This window comes from Rhipicephalus sanguineus, chromosome 9 (assembly GCF_013339695.2).
Source record: "Rhipicephalus sanguineus isolate Rsan-2018 chromosome 9, BIME_Rsan_1.4, whole genome shotgun sequence".
NCBI lineage: Eukaryota > Metazoa > Arthropoda > Arachnida > Ixodida > Ixodidae > Rhipicephalus > Rhipicephalus sanguineus.
The window spans coordinates 151,873,322-151,889,380 of record NC_051184.2 but is presented as its reverse complement, the minus strand read 5'-3'; the positions used below and the strand labels follow the sequence as shown (position 1 = coordinate 151,889,380).

The 16,059-nt window shown below is 44.8% G+C and overlaps 1 long non-coding RNA gene across 1 annotated transcript; it reads left to right on the top strand.

Moving 5' to 3' along the window:
• The first annotated feature begins 5,146 nt into the window (after window positions 1–5,146).
• Window positions 5,147–10,761, top strand: LOC119404018 (uncharacterized). The gene is made up of 3 exons (XR_005186131.1): window positions 5,147–5,324; window positions 7,168–7,323; window positions 9,716–10,761. It is a non-coding gene; the product is annotated as an uncharacterized LOC119404018 (long non-coding RNA).
• The last annotated feature ends 5,298 nt before the right edge of the window (window positions 10,762–16,059 follow it).

Below are 16,059 nucleotides of genomic sequence, written 5' to 3'. Positions count from 1 at the left end.
AAAACAAAAGTTGCCCGGGAATATAGAAGGCCGGACGAATTTCGGGGGGGGCCCGGGCCACCCGGCCCCCCCCCCCTCCCTTGCCTACGTGCCGTATACTATTACATGTGAGTGAAGCGCATTCTGCCAGCGAACGGGTTGCTCGCCTTCGAGAACAGTCGGCGTTTTCGCAATGGATGACATTTTCTTGTTGTACTTGTACATGTTTAGCTTGTGTTCCAACAACTAAGCACTGCTGTGGCGCGACTGAATTAAGTATTTACTTCTTGTTCATCTGGGACACCCCCCCTAAGCAAAAAGAAATGCATTCAAATAGCACTTTGTGCACTGCGTGCTCAAATATTCATCCGCATTTCTTATTCAGTTCTTTATGAATTGTAGGACAGTTGATAAGTTTACTGAGGAAAGCTACGTGGATTACAGCGCTTATATATAGCGCTACGGATCGAGACGTTTAACACGCACACGTTTGTTTTTATTCCAGTAACAGTACACAAAGCTAGGTAACTGTACAGCACGGAACTTTCTTCGATTGATTAATTGCACCACAGTAATGGAACAAAGGCCCGCTTATTTCACAGGACCAAAGTACGTTTTTTCACGCGAATAATGTCCGCTGCCTTCCCTCATCTATTACAACGCAACACAAACGCTCAAGATAATGTAAAGAACAAAAGGTGTGGCTTCGCGTGAAATTACTACGACATAAGTGTAAAGTACGTCATTTGGATTAATTTATTAATCTAAGTAAACGGCTGTTTTTTGTATAAATTTCGCCACATATGTTAAAACTGCGCAAAGCAACTCAGTTTTGCGATTTCCGTGTCATTCCATTTTCTGTTCTGTTCAGGGGACAATTTAAGTACCGAAGTGTCAGACGTGACTTGACAGAAATATTTCTCTGCAGTGGGACCAGGACCGTACACAACTAAAGCTCGTCGCGTAACCTATAGACGACAGTCCCGAAGTTATACACCTAACCACAGCGCGCAAGTGCATGAGAGCCTTTTTTTTTTTTAACCACGAGCCGCTAAAAGGCTATATTCACATGAGATTTAATACTTGTCATCTTTAGGACAACGCCAAGTGCACTTTGCAATGCGCTTGAACTACAGAGCGGCACCTACACTGATATGACTCTCGACCACACACAGCGCTCTCGACAAGTGCGCTTACTGATCGCATTACAGTACATATACAGCCGATCAAGGCCAAATGCTTCTTTACATCGTGTTAGGCATACGTACGAGCGGTTGAAGTTGCACTAACGCAACGGAACAAACCGCCTTTTGAGGACCTGCATGACGTACGAGCACATGCAATCACAACGTGGCTAGCAGACGACGCATGGAGCTATCCACACTAGGCGCGGTTCAGACAGAAGCCGCCAGGTGGCGACTCCTCTCGATCTCGCGGCCAATAGCGGAACAAGACGAACGCTCAGATGTTAACAATGTGGGCACACAAAGCAGTCTGTGCATGTCCATCTCGTGTCGCATGACCACTGGGAGCCTATACAGGGCCACGGAAAAAGAATGTCTTTATAAGGATTTTATGCAACGAGACTGCGCGCAGTCTTTTCGTTTTAGTGGAGGGCTGTAACTTGCAAGAACGTTTCCCCGCCTTGGGGCTCCGTGATCGCACTTGCGATGATAAGTTATAGGTATAAATTTATTATGTTAAATGTATGACTGCGATTACAGAATAATATTTTGTATATAAAATAATAACGAATGCAAATAAAGCACGCAATAGCGAGATGTTGGCTATATAAGCGCCTGTTCTATTTACTTTCAGCTCGCCCGTTTCAGATAAATCAAGCGCCCCATATGCAAGAAGCGAAAGATCAGTACTTGTCCCTCATAAAACTTCTTTAAATCGCGTTTCCCACATATAAGAAAAAAGGATCGTTTTATCGAGATAAAATGTGAAACGTATACGTACGCGCAACGTATGAGGAACACACTTGAAGAGACAGGCACTAAAAAAAAAAAAAAAAACAATTCTTATATTATCAGTAAATTTCTCTTAAAATTCCATAATCACCACGCTCGCTGCGACAAGAGTCTTGGTAATCGAGAAACACGCGCAAAAAGAAAATGCGGGTGCCGACGCCACCATGAAAATCGTGCAGCAAACACCATGACGTCATAGATTCTGACGGCGTCTAGCTGGGATCTACGTAGTTCCTAATCAGTAAAAATTAAGTACATGACCTCTGAGAGGGCCATAGACTCAACATACCAAGTTTCATGAAGTTTCGTTGAACCAATGTCCCCAAAATACGACAAATACAGTTTGAAATCCGTGACGTCAAGCGCGGAGAATTCGGCGCGAAATTTAAAAATGGAATTTTGCCTTTGATTTTTTCCTTATGATGGTGAAACTAATTACATTCGAGTTCTCAGCAAGGGCGTCCGCAGAACTTTTTGCAGGGGGGTGCATACGCAAGGGGGGGGGGCATTCAGCCCTGGCAGCCTTTCTTTTACTGCCGTGGCATGACAGGCAAGATTAGTCAGTAGTTTGTAACGCGCGAAATTGAATGGCAAACCCGAAGGCCAGGACCTGAGTGTGCTAATCAAGCTATCTAGCTTATCGCAACTGCATAGAAAAATATTATCCGCAATTCCAAGGGGGGGGGCAGCCGCCCCCCCTTGCACCCCCCTCCGGACGCCCATGGTTCTCAGAGTACACTTTATCAGTCTTAGCCGATTCATTGCATCACTTTAGTGTCCCTTTAAGAACTGAGCAATGTCCATGCCCGGCCCGACCCGAGCCCGCCACCTCAAACCCGGGCCCGGCCCTAAGCCCGGAGCTTCAGACCCGAGCCCGCCGTAAAAACTACTTTACCCGGCCCGGCCCACGGGCCGGGCCGTGCCCGGGTTTTCGGGTAGGCCCGAGCCCGTGCAGTGCTCTACAATCCACACTAGGCGCGGTTCAGCCAGAAGCCGCCAGGTGGCGACTCCGCTCGATCTCGCCTAAAGCCCCTATTGGCCGCGAGATCGAGCGCGCCTAGTGTGGATTGCTGCATGCGTCGTCTGCTAGCCGCGTTGTGTTTGCATGTGCGCGTACGTCATGCAGGGCCTCAAAAGGCCGTTTGTTCCGTTGCGTTGGTGCAACTTTAACCGCTCGTACGTATGCCTAACAACATATGTAAAGAAGCATTTGCCTTGATCGGTTGTATATGTACTGTAATGCGATCAGTAAGCGCACTTGTCGAGAGCGCTGTGTGTGGTCGAGAGTCATATCAGTGTAGGTGCCGCTCTGTGGTTCAAGTGCATTGCAAAGTGCACTTGGCGTTGTTCTAAAGATGAGAAGTATTAAATCTCATATGAATATAGCCTTTTAGAGGCTGGGTGGTTAAAAAAAGGCTCTCATGCACTTGCGCGTTGTGGTTAGGTGTATAACTTCGGGACTGTCGTTTATAGGTTACGCGACGAGCTTTAGTTGTGTACGGTCCTGGTCCCACTGCAGAGAAATATTTCTGTCAAGTCACGTCTGACACTTCGGTACTTAAATTGTCCCCTGAACAGAACAGAAAATGGAATGACACGGAAATCGCAAAACTGAGTTGCTTTGCGCAATTGTAACTTGTGGCGAAATGTATACAAAGACACCCGTGTACTTGCGAGGTAGCTTATGCCTGTCAAATTTGCACTTTGGCAAGTTCAGTGTCGGAAGTGCGTCAGGCCTCAATCTCTTCCGCGAAAACCCTTAAAAAAAGAGAGTGAGCGAGAAAAATATATTCATCAAGACAAGCAGTGGCGATAAACTCGCTCGCGCATTTTCAACGCTTACGTGGCGAGTGAGAGCTCATAAAACGATACTCTTTACTATGCACCAGATCATGCATACACACTTGCCGCGTTTCGGTGCACGTACTTGCCCTGCGGAATACTGAGAACTGTTCTCGCGGCCGTGTAAACGGAACATGCGCGAACTACAACCCAGTTAACCACGAATGTCCATGGTACGTAGCGGTATAATCCAAACATCTAGGACGAAAGAAGATGTCTTATTTGCGTCTGAAAGATGCCCAATTTTCGCTTTGCGCAATGTGGACGTCTAAAAGATATACAAAGGCTTATTGTAACGGACGTACAATGCACATGTACGCTGTGTGAACGATGGACGCATTTTGGACGTCAGTGACAAACGGTGCACATTTGTGCTTATTTTTCACAAAACACCGACCTTCAAGGGATTAGAAATAATCAACGAATGTTTCAACGACACTAAATCGGCGCATCCACTGAAGTCTGGCATTGATTCCTCGCGTTAGCTCGCAGAAACGGATGCAACAAAAGAGAAAAAAAAAGAACGGAATAAATTGGGCGTTTGCTGATGAAAACACCGCTGTCGTCTGCTCCTCAACGCTGCCAAAGGCGCGCGCTGCGTGTTCCCCCACCTCTAAGCGGCTCGCGGTTTTTTTTTTCCCGTCCCTTTTTGGTTTTCCTTTCTGCGTGGCCTCCGACATTAACCGGCGGTGCACGCGCCTGCCAATCTCGGAGGCCATGCTCCCTGCACCGTGGTTGCGGCTCTGCGCCGCAAGGCGCCGTGTCTGTCGGTACGGTATTAGAGTGCCGGTATCAAGGCACCCTATACGGTATGAGTTGTGCACACTGTACCATCGGTGCATTTTATTTGTGTTATTTTTGTGATGTTATCTGGCCATCCACGGACGCCCGTTCTAACGGGAGAGTGATATTTGTTGATCCCGGCCCACATCTTGAAGCCTACATTTTAAGTCTCAAAGGCTATGCTTACTTCCGTTTGCAACGCAAAATACGTCATGGCCGCCATGATTTGTACAAAAAAATCATTACTTTTGTAAAAACTTAGTACAGTTACTTCTAAATTACAATGAGTGGCAATATAAAGCATGAATTTGTACATAATCTTTCCCTAAGTTGTGACCATGGTTGTGACACGCGTCGACGTCGTCCCCATCACCGCCATCGCCATCACGTTTTCTTTCGCACATGTACGCGCGATGCGAGCGTCTAGAAAACGTACAAAATCCTTTTGTGTTCGACGGCTAGGTACCTAGGGAGAGAATCTTTAGGGATTTTCGATGGTGGCGCCGTCACCTCTTGGCGGAGCTTTCTGGAACGTCGCCGCGAGTCATGCAGCACCAGTGCCGAGGCACTGGCAGCACATGCAGCATTCGTCTTGACAACCATTTGACAACGTAGCCCGTGAACCGGTGTCCCGTAGCCCCGTAGCGACTTCGTCGTGACTGCCTCAGAGAACGTCTAGTACTGCCTTTGCTTGATTGACGGACGTCGAGGGCGAAACAGAGCGAAGGTGCTGCCTTGCCACAAGTAAGTAGCGATCTCTGTTATTTCGAGTTCTGCTCCGCTAGTCTGAAATGTCGGCGTACCTGTTACATTTACGTATCAGAGAGCGTGATCATATAGCTATGCTGCCGTTCTTACGTTGTGGATACGGAGCGTGATAAACATTTCGAACTGCGGCACAAGAGGTTCATCCACGATCGCTGCGCGAGCAGAAAAAAGTTTTCTGCGAAAGAACCGATCGTGTGTTTTCATGCACTACAGCCGCTACAGTTCGACATGATTAACTTGCACCAACTCGTCCAATGTTCGGCTTTGCGTAATTGATAACTGACACTATTATTAGAACAGTTTCTTCGCGCATAAAAGAAGCCTGATTGCCATGTGAAAGAACACATGGCTCTCACTTTGTGGCAGTTTCGCAAGTGTTCAGGTTTGAATGTCGAATTTGCTTGCATTATGAAGTGTCATCACGCTCCATGTTTCCAAGGGATTGCAGCTGCTTGCAAGAGGAAGCAGGCGCTCTTCGTTCGCTAGTTTGATACAAGTGCCACAGTTCACCAGACAGCACTTCAACGTGTTTAGTGCGCTCGCATTTGGTGTTGGTTTGTAAAAAGCCTTCTACGAATTCTAAGCTGAATTGTAAGCGTACTGACCGAAAATATAAAATGAAAGACGAGAAGCGTTCACTCTTTTTTTGTACAGCGTATCTCATATGCCTGCTTAGCTGCCCTTACGTAAGATTATGCGCCATGTAATGCTTATAAGGATTGTGAGAGTGATACTTTTGAAGTAGTTGCAATAAAAACCAAATGTAAATGAAAAAGGTATGACTATATACACAGCAGGATATATGCATCTTTATTTAGGGCATGAACAGCAAGAATGAGGTTAGCTCAAGCAACCAACTTTGCAAAAGGCCAATGGGTGCACAGTCTAGCAGCCTTACGCTTCCTGGAAGACCCCTGTGTAACATTGCTTGTCACTCACACCAGTCAAACTTGCTTATTGAATGAACGTGTCGTAGGCTAGACTGCTCTTCTGTCTGCTGTATGCTACAATAACATGGCAAACATGCTTTCTGTGTCCCCCGGATATAGGATTATAGCAACATGCAAGGGTGCAGCCGCCACTCTGGTGCAGTAGCGGTACTGTCCATAATACACTATCCTTTCATAATAGCCCGAAGGTACTAGCCTACACATGGTGTTATCGACACTTGGCTCAATGCACAACCAAGGTCTTTTGAGAATGTAATTAAGTTGTACCTTCACCATCCACACTTGATGTTGAAAAATTTCTTCTGCCTACGTACCGTAAAATCCCGAGCAAGCGCCCCCTCCTTTTTTCTGGATATTTGAAATATCTACAAATGGGACCGAGCAAGTGTTCCTCCCCTGCCTCCCGCCCTTTACACTGCTCCATTCCGTGTTTTTATTCGCTTGACAAGGGCTAATAACGACAGCAAATGCATGCCTATTCAAAAACGCATTTCATTGGAAGCACATGCGGCTCTTCCACCTCCATATTGAATTTTGATCCGTGACCGAGCAAAGGCCCCCCTCCAAATCTTGTCCGATTATCTTTCACCGTGGGAGTGGTGCTTGCTCCGGATTTTACGGTATTGAGTTAAAACTCGATCTAATGAAGTGGTGAGGACACTTGAATTATTTCATTAAATCAGGAAGTTCGTAAAATCGAGAAGGGGATTTTTTGGCTCTTTGAAATCTAAAATTGTAACATATAACAACAACCAAAAGCTACCAGGCCATTGCTCTCGCGATTAATCTAATTGCTGCGCAGGTGAAAAGTCCGTGAGGCCGGCCTGAGGGTGGCTTTGACATGAGGCTCCCTTGTCGCCTATGTCCAGGTGATGCAAGCCAGAAAGACCATTACATGAAGCAATGATGGGCGAACATATACATGGAGAACGAACGAAGTGATTGTGCGAGCAGGCCAAGTCAGAAAGTTGCAAGGAAGCTATTATTGCAACGAAACCAGCCACCGCCGCCTCTAGCACCATCCAGTACGTAAGAATGCTACTGACTGCTGAGTCCAGTGCTCCATGCAAGGGCACTGTGGAGCGTCCAGCCTCATCAAACTAATGCTATAGGGCTAAAGCGTTAGAGTGCACGCTCGAAGAAAAACCCATCTCTGCAAAATTAAATGGAAATCACCACTTTTTATGCAGTTATTTCCAAGAAAACTTTGTTAAATCGAGTTTTGTGGCCGAGCTAATTCATTAATTTCAGCCCTATGGGTATTTGCTGGAAAATCACAAAATACTTCGTGAGATCAGGAACTTCATAAAATTGTGTTTTGTTAGATCGAGTTTTAACTGTATTTCATTTCCTTAGGAAGCTACACATTACTTATATGTGTCTGCCTTTAGTCACAGAACTATTTTTAAGTTGTCCCATGGGCGTGTGATGAATTTAAATGTCACGAGCCATTTCTTGGCAATCAGGAAAGTTACCTGAAATATTCTAGGGTGAGCGAATCATTGTAAACATGCAGGAACTTTCTTTTCTGTCCAATACTTCGCCATTGGGGGACCATTGCAGCTGTGTGCTGTCATGCTGCAGCTGCATTGCGTTAGCAGTGTTCAGACAGGCACGTTGAATCCTGTTCCATGGGTCAGTGACCCTGGGATCAAATAAACTGTTATGAGTCACTGTATGGTACTGATGATTGCCTTTAATTTTCCATTTCATAAAAGTCTGCTGGGATGATATAGGGTGAGTGAATCATTGCGGAAATGCAGGAATTTCCTCTTCTGTCCAATACTTCATGATTGAGAGATCATTGCAGTCGCAATGCGATGGCAGTGTTTGGAAGCTGCTTTGAATCCTTGTCCAGTCTTCCCGTTAAGGTCTTTGTAAAAATGTTCAACTCTCTGGCATTTGCAAAAGCCCTCAGCTAATTGTGCCTTCAGTAAAAAAAAATTAAGGAAAAAGTGAACCAAAGCAGACAGGTATAATTGGTCTAGAAAGTGTTCATTTGTACCACTGTCATAGCCAGAGGCATAGCCCCTTTGGTGTTGCACAGCTTTTCGTGCTTTCCTTCCGTCTGACTTTCTCGGGAGACACAGACAAACGTGATCGTCACGACCCCTAAATGTCTCTTCGATTACGGCCAGAACCTATAAGAGCCTTGGAGATTTCTCGTTCATGATAAGTCTCCTACTTTTACTACAAGCAGTGCCATTGATGTGGTGAGCTGATTGTAGCTGTAAAATATATTCCTTGTGCCATCTCTTCCAGAAGGCATCAAGGCATGCTTTTCTTTGCCTCCAACGTCTTTGTAGTTCATCTTTGGTCGAGCCAGGCTTCGTCTCCGTGATCTCGTCATCAGGAATAGAGACTGACCTTCGACCAATCAGACAATGAGCCGGTGTAAGCCGTGGCTCCTCCAACTGACTTGGTATTACTGTTAATGGACAAGAGTGTACTATTGAATAAACTTCTGTCAACACGGTCTCTAATTCAACATAGTTCAGCAAGGCTGTCTTGCAGGCCTTTTGTATTGCTGTCTTTACTGTACGTATCAGCCGTTCCCAGAAACCGCCCCACCATGGGGCGCAGTCCGCTATAAACTTCCATTTAATTCCATTCTGCCTGAAGTACTGAAGTATGCGTTCATCTCGGACTGACTCACACATACTTTTTAGTTCCTTTGAAGCTCTGTGAATGGAGACAGAAAGCCATATGGGTCGTATATCTCAGCTTCTGCCTTTAAAACATTCCTCTTCGTTGTCCTCATGGATGCTACGAGCTGCATAATATTGGAGGTGTCAAGCCTTTACACGCCATCTTCAGGGTACTAAAGAACTCCCAGTAATTTCTTGTTCTTAGGAACCGTTAAACGAATATCTTTATTAATGCCTTCTCTTTCTTCACTGAGATGTTGAAGACTTGTGGAATTTGTCATCCATTTACGCAGATGCATTTCTGCTTAATTGATAACATTAGCTGCATTATTGCAGACCAGCAAAGCTGCTTCCGCTGTGTCTGCTCCGGCCACAATGTCGTCGACATAAAACTGGTGTTTTAGACCGCTGGTCATCTCTTCGTGTTCTCCTGTGGTATTCTCAAAGCGATAATGAAGAGTGATAATGAAGAATGAAAATACAATAAATACACTTTGAAATCCGTGACGTCATGTGGGGAGATTTTGGCATGAAATTTAAAAATGAAACTTTGAAGTTGGTTTTCTCCTCTATTAATAAACCTATGATGGCGAAATTAACGACATTAGAGTTCTCAGAGCACAATTTATCGATCTAAACAGATTCATTGTTTCTCTTTAGTATCCCTTTAAACTAGTGAACAGTTTTTGTGATTCACATTTATGAGAATGAATGCAGTAAGGTTTTCAGCTGTACTATAGTGTGCAAAATACAACCTTTATTTGTGCAGGTTCCCGTGCTGCAAGTGCAGTCGTAACCCCTGTGGAGAGGGACCCGACCCCAAGGAGAAAGTAGGGGCTGACGAGCTGCGTTTAAGTATGCGTGTCCCCTCAGGAAAATGAAAAGCAATCCTGGCTTAAGCAGCCAAAACCACCCTGTGAATAGCCCGACAACTGAGGCAGAGGAACGAGAAACAATAGCCCTCGTCGGGTGCCAGTTGTATTGTGTGCGACCTTGTCCATCTTTTGCGACGTCAACAGTACTGGCTTTTCTTGTGGAACGTCACACGGGGCCTTCATCTTTGTCATATTAGTGGAGGTGTTGCGAGGTGCTGCCAACTCAAATGAGCACTCACGCTTACTTCAAAACCAAATTAAAATATCTTAAAGGTAACATTTGCCACTAATAATCAGCCAGAAGTGCCCACGTGTGCAGGACAATCACACAACACAAACATCTCGAGGTCTTGATTTTGGTGTCAGGGGCCTTTTAAACGGAACTAAAAGTATGCAGAGGGGACAAGAGCCGTACGGGTCCACCCTATGTGTTTTTAAAAGCTGTAAATGATTTAAAGTAGTACTGTGTATTCTACTTTAGGAGACCGGTAAGCAGTCATCATACTTGCAGAAAAACTTTTTTTCATAAAAACGTTACCAAGCTTATGTTGAATGCACTAGTCTTTCTTTGATGGAAATGATTTCAGTAACATTATTTTGTCACTGTATAACCATAGCAGTAGCGATCTTGCCATGCTTTCTTTTGTTCTTCAGCTTTCGAATAATATTCTTCTATGTGGGAGTGTGTTTTCCCATCATTATGTTTTTCGGTAAACAGAACGATTACTTTATTGAAGAGACTGATGCTGGGACTGTTAGTACATAGTTCAAAATCTACATACGGAAGAAGGAATTGTACAAGCACAGACACCCAGTGTGTGTGTGCATTCCATTCCTTCCTCTTGTGTAAGACTCCTTCAGGCTGAGTGTTGCTCTTTCAAACTATTTTAGTGAAATTGTATGAGCTATGTTTATTGCACAAAAATAAAGCAGTCTTTATAACTGAAATCTTGACTGTTTCAAATGAAATAATTTCACTTTTCACACAGTGCAATTATTAACTTAAAATTTTATTTAACTACGAAACAAAAAGGGGGCGCCGACCATTCTAGAACGTTTATGACGTTTCGACTTCCATTATGGAAGCCTTGTTCACGAAGAATACATCATCAGAAGTGGTTCGTTTTATTTGGAAGACGAAACGTCATAAACATTTTGTTTGGACCTGTCTGTGTCTCTTTTTTATTTCAAATGTACCCTCCTAGCCAGACTGGATTCCGCCATGATCCCGACTTCAAATGTCATTTAATGTACCAAGTAAGTGCTCACTCAACAGCAACATCTTGTGTTGACAAGTGTGTAGAAGACTAGGAGTAACACAGTCATCATTAGGATCTATTCAGTGTGTTCTAATAAAGGAAGATGTCGATGGAGGGCTTCACCGTGGGGACAGCGGCTCATCCTTTTTTCTTCAATTGTGTTTTTCTCCATAATACATTGAGAGCCAATCTTTGTGATTTAGAGACTTGGGACAGAAAGCTAGGGCTATTTCTGAAGTGTAGTAGCTTGTAATGTTTTAATTGTCATAATCTTTCACAAGTGGCAAAATCGATTTTCTTAGTGAGTGGGACCTTTAATCTTTGTTTTTGCAATCACACACACAAATAATGTACAAAATCGAATTTTTGAACTTCGCGCCGAACCCTACTACCGGTCAGTCAGCACGACGTCACTAATCGATTTTATTATTTTTTTTTTATCTACGGCTGGTTTCTGCAGATCAAAATGTTACGAAGCCTCAGCGAGAGTGGAAAAGCGCGAGACTAAGATCTTTGTTCCACACCTTGAGCTCAGCCAAATAGCACAGAAGTATGTTACACAGTAATAAATGTTTCCCATGGAGAAAAAGTTCTCTATTTTATGCATTTATGATTGGCGCCCACAAATGACGGATCGATTGAAGGCGCTTAAAAATCGCAATTTCGGTTTCGGTTTCTGACTGCGTGAAGCGCCACCTGCTTCCTACTGCAAGCGTCATGGCGACTTCCTGTTTACTTTTCTGGCTCCAACGCGTGCTTTCAACTTCCAAACTTCTGCGCTGTTCTTCGTGACATTGTGAAATCTATATGGATATATACGTGGTGGGTCATATGTAGCAGCATCCGGAACATCAAGCATCAATATCTGATATGCGACACTTTGCCTACTGGTCGTCAGAAGGTAAGCAAAACGCCACTGCACAGTCACAATATTGCGCGGCCCGCGTGGTAAGGCGATTATGTAGTGCTTCTACGGCTACCTCTGCCCTTGCATTTGGGAATGACGCTTGTCTGCTTTAATATCGCGTTAACTATAGCGACCAAGGCCTGCGTCTTTAATGTGTAAGAGCGTGAGCTGCGCATACACGGACTTTAGAGAATAGACGACGCGTCGTGTTTTCTGTTCTCGTTCGAAACATGTCCTCAGTTCTCGATCGATTCCAACGAACTAGAACTTTCTGTCCGGATTTTTAAAACGATATCGCATTTGTTCTTCCGCATGGTCACAAATAGACACCACATGGAAAGAAATGAGATTGTACGAATGAAATTGCTCTCCAAGAAAAGGTGGGCAGAAATATGAGCTTCAGAGCAGTGTGCATAGATTGCAATATTTAAAGTATAGCAAGACGATTTAGACAACCTGTAGTCACATGAACCTGGCCACACAGCATTTGTACAGAATCGTCGATCGTCTCAGGGTATCATTAACGTCTATCGCTCATCCTTTATAAGTTAAATGCGGCCGCCGTGGCCGGGATTCGTTTCCGCGCCCTTCGGATCAGCAGTCGAGCACCATAACCACACCACCGTGGCGCGTCTCTTTGATGGGGTCCTTCTATGCCAAACGTCCGCGACATTGCACTCGTACATCTCAAGATTCTGTTCTAAAAATCGTGGGCAAGCTTTTTAGTGCAATATTCGACCTCTTTCATGAAACTGTCACTGCAAGAAAATTTTTTTCTGTGTCCTTGGGAGGGATTTGCACGTTGCCATAATGGTTGCTAGAAAAGGAATGGTGATTTCTTATTTCCTCCCATTGCGTCCGCTATTCTGTCTCGCGATATGCTTTGTGGTGAAGCAAAAAGGCCATTCTGCATCCATTCTGAGAATTTTTAAAAAATTCTACAATGTATATCAACATAATACAATAACACCACATGCCAGGATAGTTGCCAGTAAGTGTGTCAAAAAAAGTATGGAGGTCGATGACCGAGAAGTTTTGAAGAATGAGGGGTGCAAACATAGAAAAATGTGTAAATGGGGTGTTGCACCACCCATATACACAGAAATACGAAGAGACCACATCAAAATCCAAGTGCCAAATTGCCAGACGAACCTTTTTTTTTTTTTTTTTTTCGATTCAATTCTGCCAAAGACAGCATCTGAATAGAACCACCTCCTCGCCTCTGTCGCCAATAACCCAGACCATTAATCTTTTCAAGCTGCTTTGCATAACGTTGTATAATGTACATGTATTAACAACTCTCCTCTGTAACGCTACTTGGAATTGAGAGTGAGTTAAAGAAATGCATGACTTGTGTTCAGGCACATGCAGTTTGGTGATGCAGTCAAATTAAAATTCCACTTGTTTGGAAGGGTGTACAAAGGAAATTCGATTCTGAAAGTTTAATTATAGTGATTTTTGTTTTAAGCGAGAAAAATTTACGTTGAGCATGTGCAGTGTCCTTGGACGGCAGCTCGTAAGTCCACTTCACTGCGCTGCGTGCTTCCTTGGGGCAAGGGAAAGATGCAACGGCTACACGAGTGGCATGTTTGTATGCTGCTTTGTGTATTTCCATGCTTCGACAAGCATTCATTGGCTTTCTGCAGTGCCACCGATCCGCCATGTTTCAGATGGTTTGTTCAGAAATATACTGTTAGAGTATAATAAGAGTATATAACAAACACTGGGGATACACTTTAATTCTTTTTTGCAGCTCCCATAAACGTGACTCGCACATCTGCAGGTCGTCCTTTGGCCGCATCCCTTGGAAGCACATAAAATGAGCATTGCGAATGCCGCGTCTACTGCTTCCTTGTCATACAGGAGAGCCTGTAAAAAAAAAGTTAGAGCGATAGTTATCTAAAAGGACAGTGCCGCCTTACAATTACTGTGCTGAAGTGAGTGCCAACAAAAGCTGCACTTAAGTGCAAGGCTCGTTCTTAAAAGGTGTTAAAGGGGTACTGACACGAAAAATTTCAGTTGTTTTTTTGCGTCAAATGCGAGGCCAAGCCCTCAAGAGCCTACAAACGGAAGTGCTAAGCGCAAGTGCACCCAAAGTAATTACAATATGTTTTTAAAAGCTAGTTTCAGTTCCTACTGTACCCTGATGTCACAACATGGTATGAGCTTCTCGTCACGTGCTTGCACAATATATAGTGACGTTTCCACGGCTGCTCAGCACCGGGGCTCCGTTGATGACGCACAAGCGGCCATTTTGAACGTTTTGCTGACGCACAAGTGGCCATCTTCGAATTTTTGGTACCTGACATCATCACAATTAGTACTTATAGCCTGACATCAAGCTAGTGTCGGTGTCGGTAGGTGTGCCATGGAAAAAGTTACTTTAATATAAAAACAAAATATCTGATCAGCCTTTCCCGAGCTTCACACTTGCTCAGAGGCGTCTCTGCATACAGGAGATTTGTATGGCGTAGTAAACTCGCCTTCAAAAAAAGGCGTCAGTACCCCTTTAAAGGGACACTAAAGGCAAATAACAATTTATGTCAGAGTGAAAGCCCAATGTATGACAACTTCTGAAACGGCAATATTATCAACAGCAGTGCCCTACTTACCGAGAAATTAAGCTAAATGTATCACATGATGAGCGCCACGAGTGGGACATTTTCGAAGTGATCCCGATGACGTAGGGAAGTCGGCCTACAATAAATCACTAGTAATCAAACTAGCAGCAGTAAAAAAAGGACATTCCGAGCATCAAAAGACGTAATAATATGCTGTTTGTTCGTTTCCGCTTGATTCATGGAAAACAAAACCTCCGTGGCGTTTCCATGGGGAACGGCGCGCGTAGTTCAAAGGTTCCGTTTTCGCCGAACTGCGCCTCGCCCGTCTCAGTCGTAGTTTCGGGATCGCGTACTGCCGTGCGTGTTTTGCGCGCTCGTGAAAGTCGCTCTGACAGAAAGTTCGACAAAATGCCGCATGCGTGTGATATTGCCGGATGCCCGAATGGTGCACAACGCCAGTGCTGCAGCAAGGAAACCGGAATGAACCCTTACGCTCGAAGTGGCTTAGTGTCATGCCATTGCGCCAGTGTGCTAAACAGTCAAAACCTCTGCGTGTGTGCTCGCTGCACTTTCGTACTGAGGATTACGAGACCAACTGCAACTTGGTGACGGCTTTGAATGTGCCCATCCGAGCAAGTCTTTGCCGCAGTAGGGTGGCTAGAATTCTAGCCACCCTAGCCGCAGCGCCGTTGTTGCTACTGTGGGTCTCGCTACTTCCGCTCGGCTGCTACTAGTGTCGGCGGCCGCGCAGTAAAAGCGGGCAACGTTGGGCACGGCAGCAGTGACGTATGAGAGTCGTATTTTCAGGCGGGAGATTTGAAGCGCGCTAACGCGATGCGGACCACTAAAAACGTGATTTTATTTCAAAATAAGCACTTCCTTGGCACAAAAGCAGCACTACGAGGTTTCTGAACCGCTATTTCAACAATCAACGTCGACTTAATATTTGCCTTTAGTGTCCCTTTAAGGGCCGGTTACACACTCAAGTCAAAAGTTAAGTATAAAGTTGGTCCTTGAATGCGGCAGTTAGTGAAGAGGAAAAAAAAACTGGGGGCAGCTACGTACTATTGGCACGAAGACTGAGGAAACAAAGCTGGTGGCGTTCCCCTCCTCCTCACCCTCTCCACTCCTTGCAATAGTGTACTATTAAAGAATATGCTATGCTTCACCATCTCCCCTCCTCCTCACACTCACTTCTGTTTCCCTTCCCTTTTCCATACTATTGGGCATGAGGCCCACCACTGGTAAAGCTGGTGCCACTGTCAGCGTGCCAGATAGACATGATCAGCAGCAGCGTTGTCTGCTTAGGGAGCACCAACATGTGCTGAAAACAGTATTTCTGAATAGCACCTGCGCTGTAATTTTGACTAAATGAGGAGTTCTCCCGCTTCACCTGAGCACTTGACAACACTTGAAAGCACAGCAATATGAAAACGTGAGCTTAGTAACTTCGTAACGTACTCGTTACTATTTCGGAACTGTAACTGCTGCCGGCCAATTCATCTGTTGAG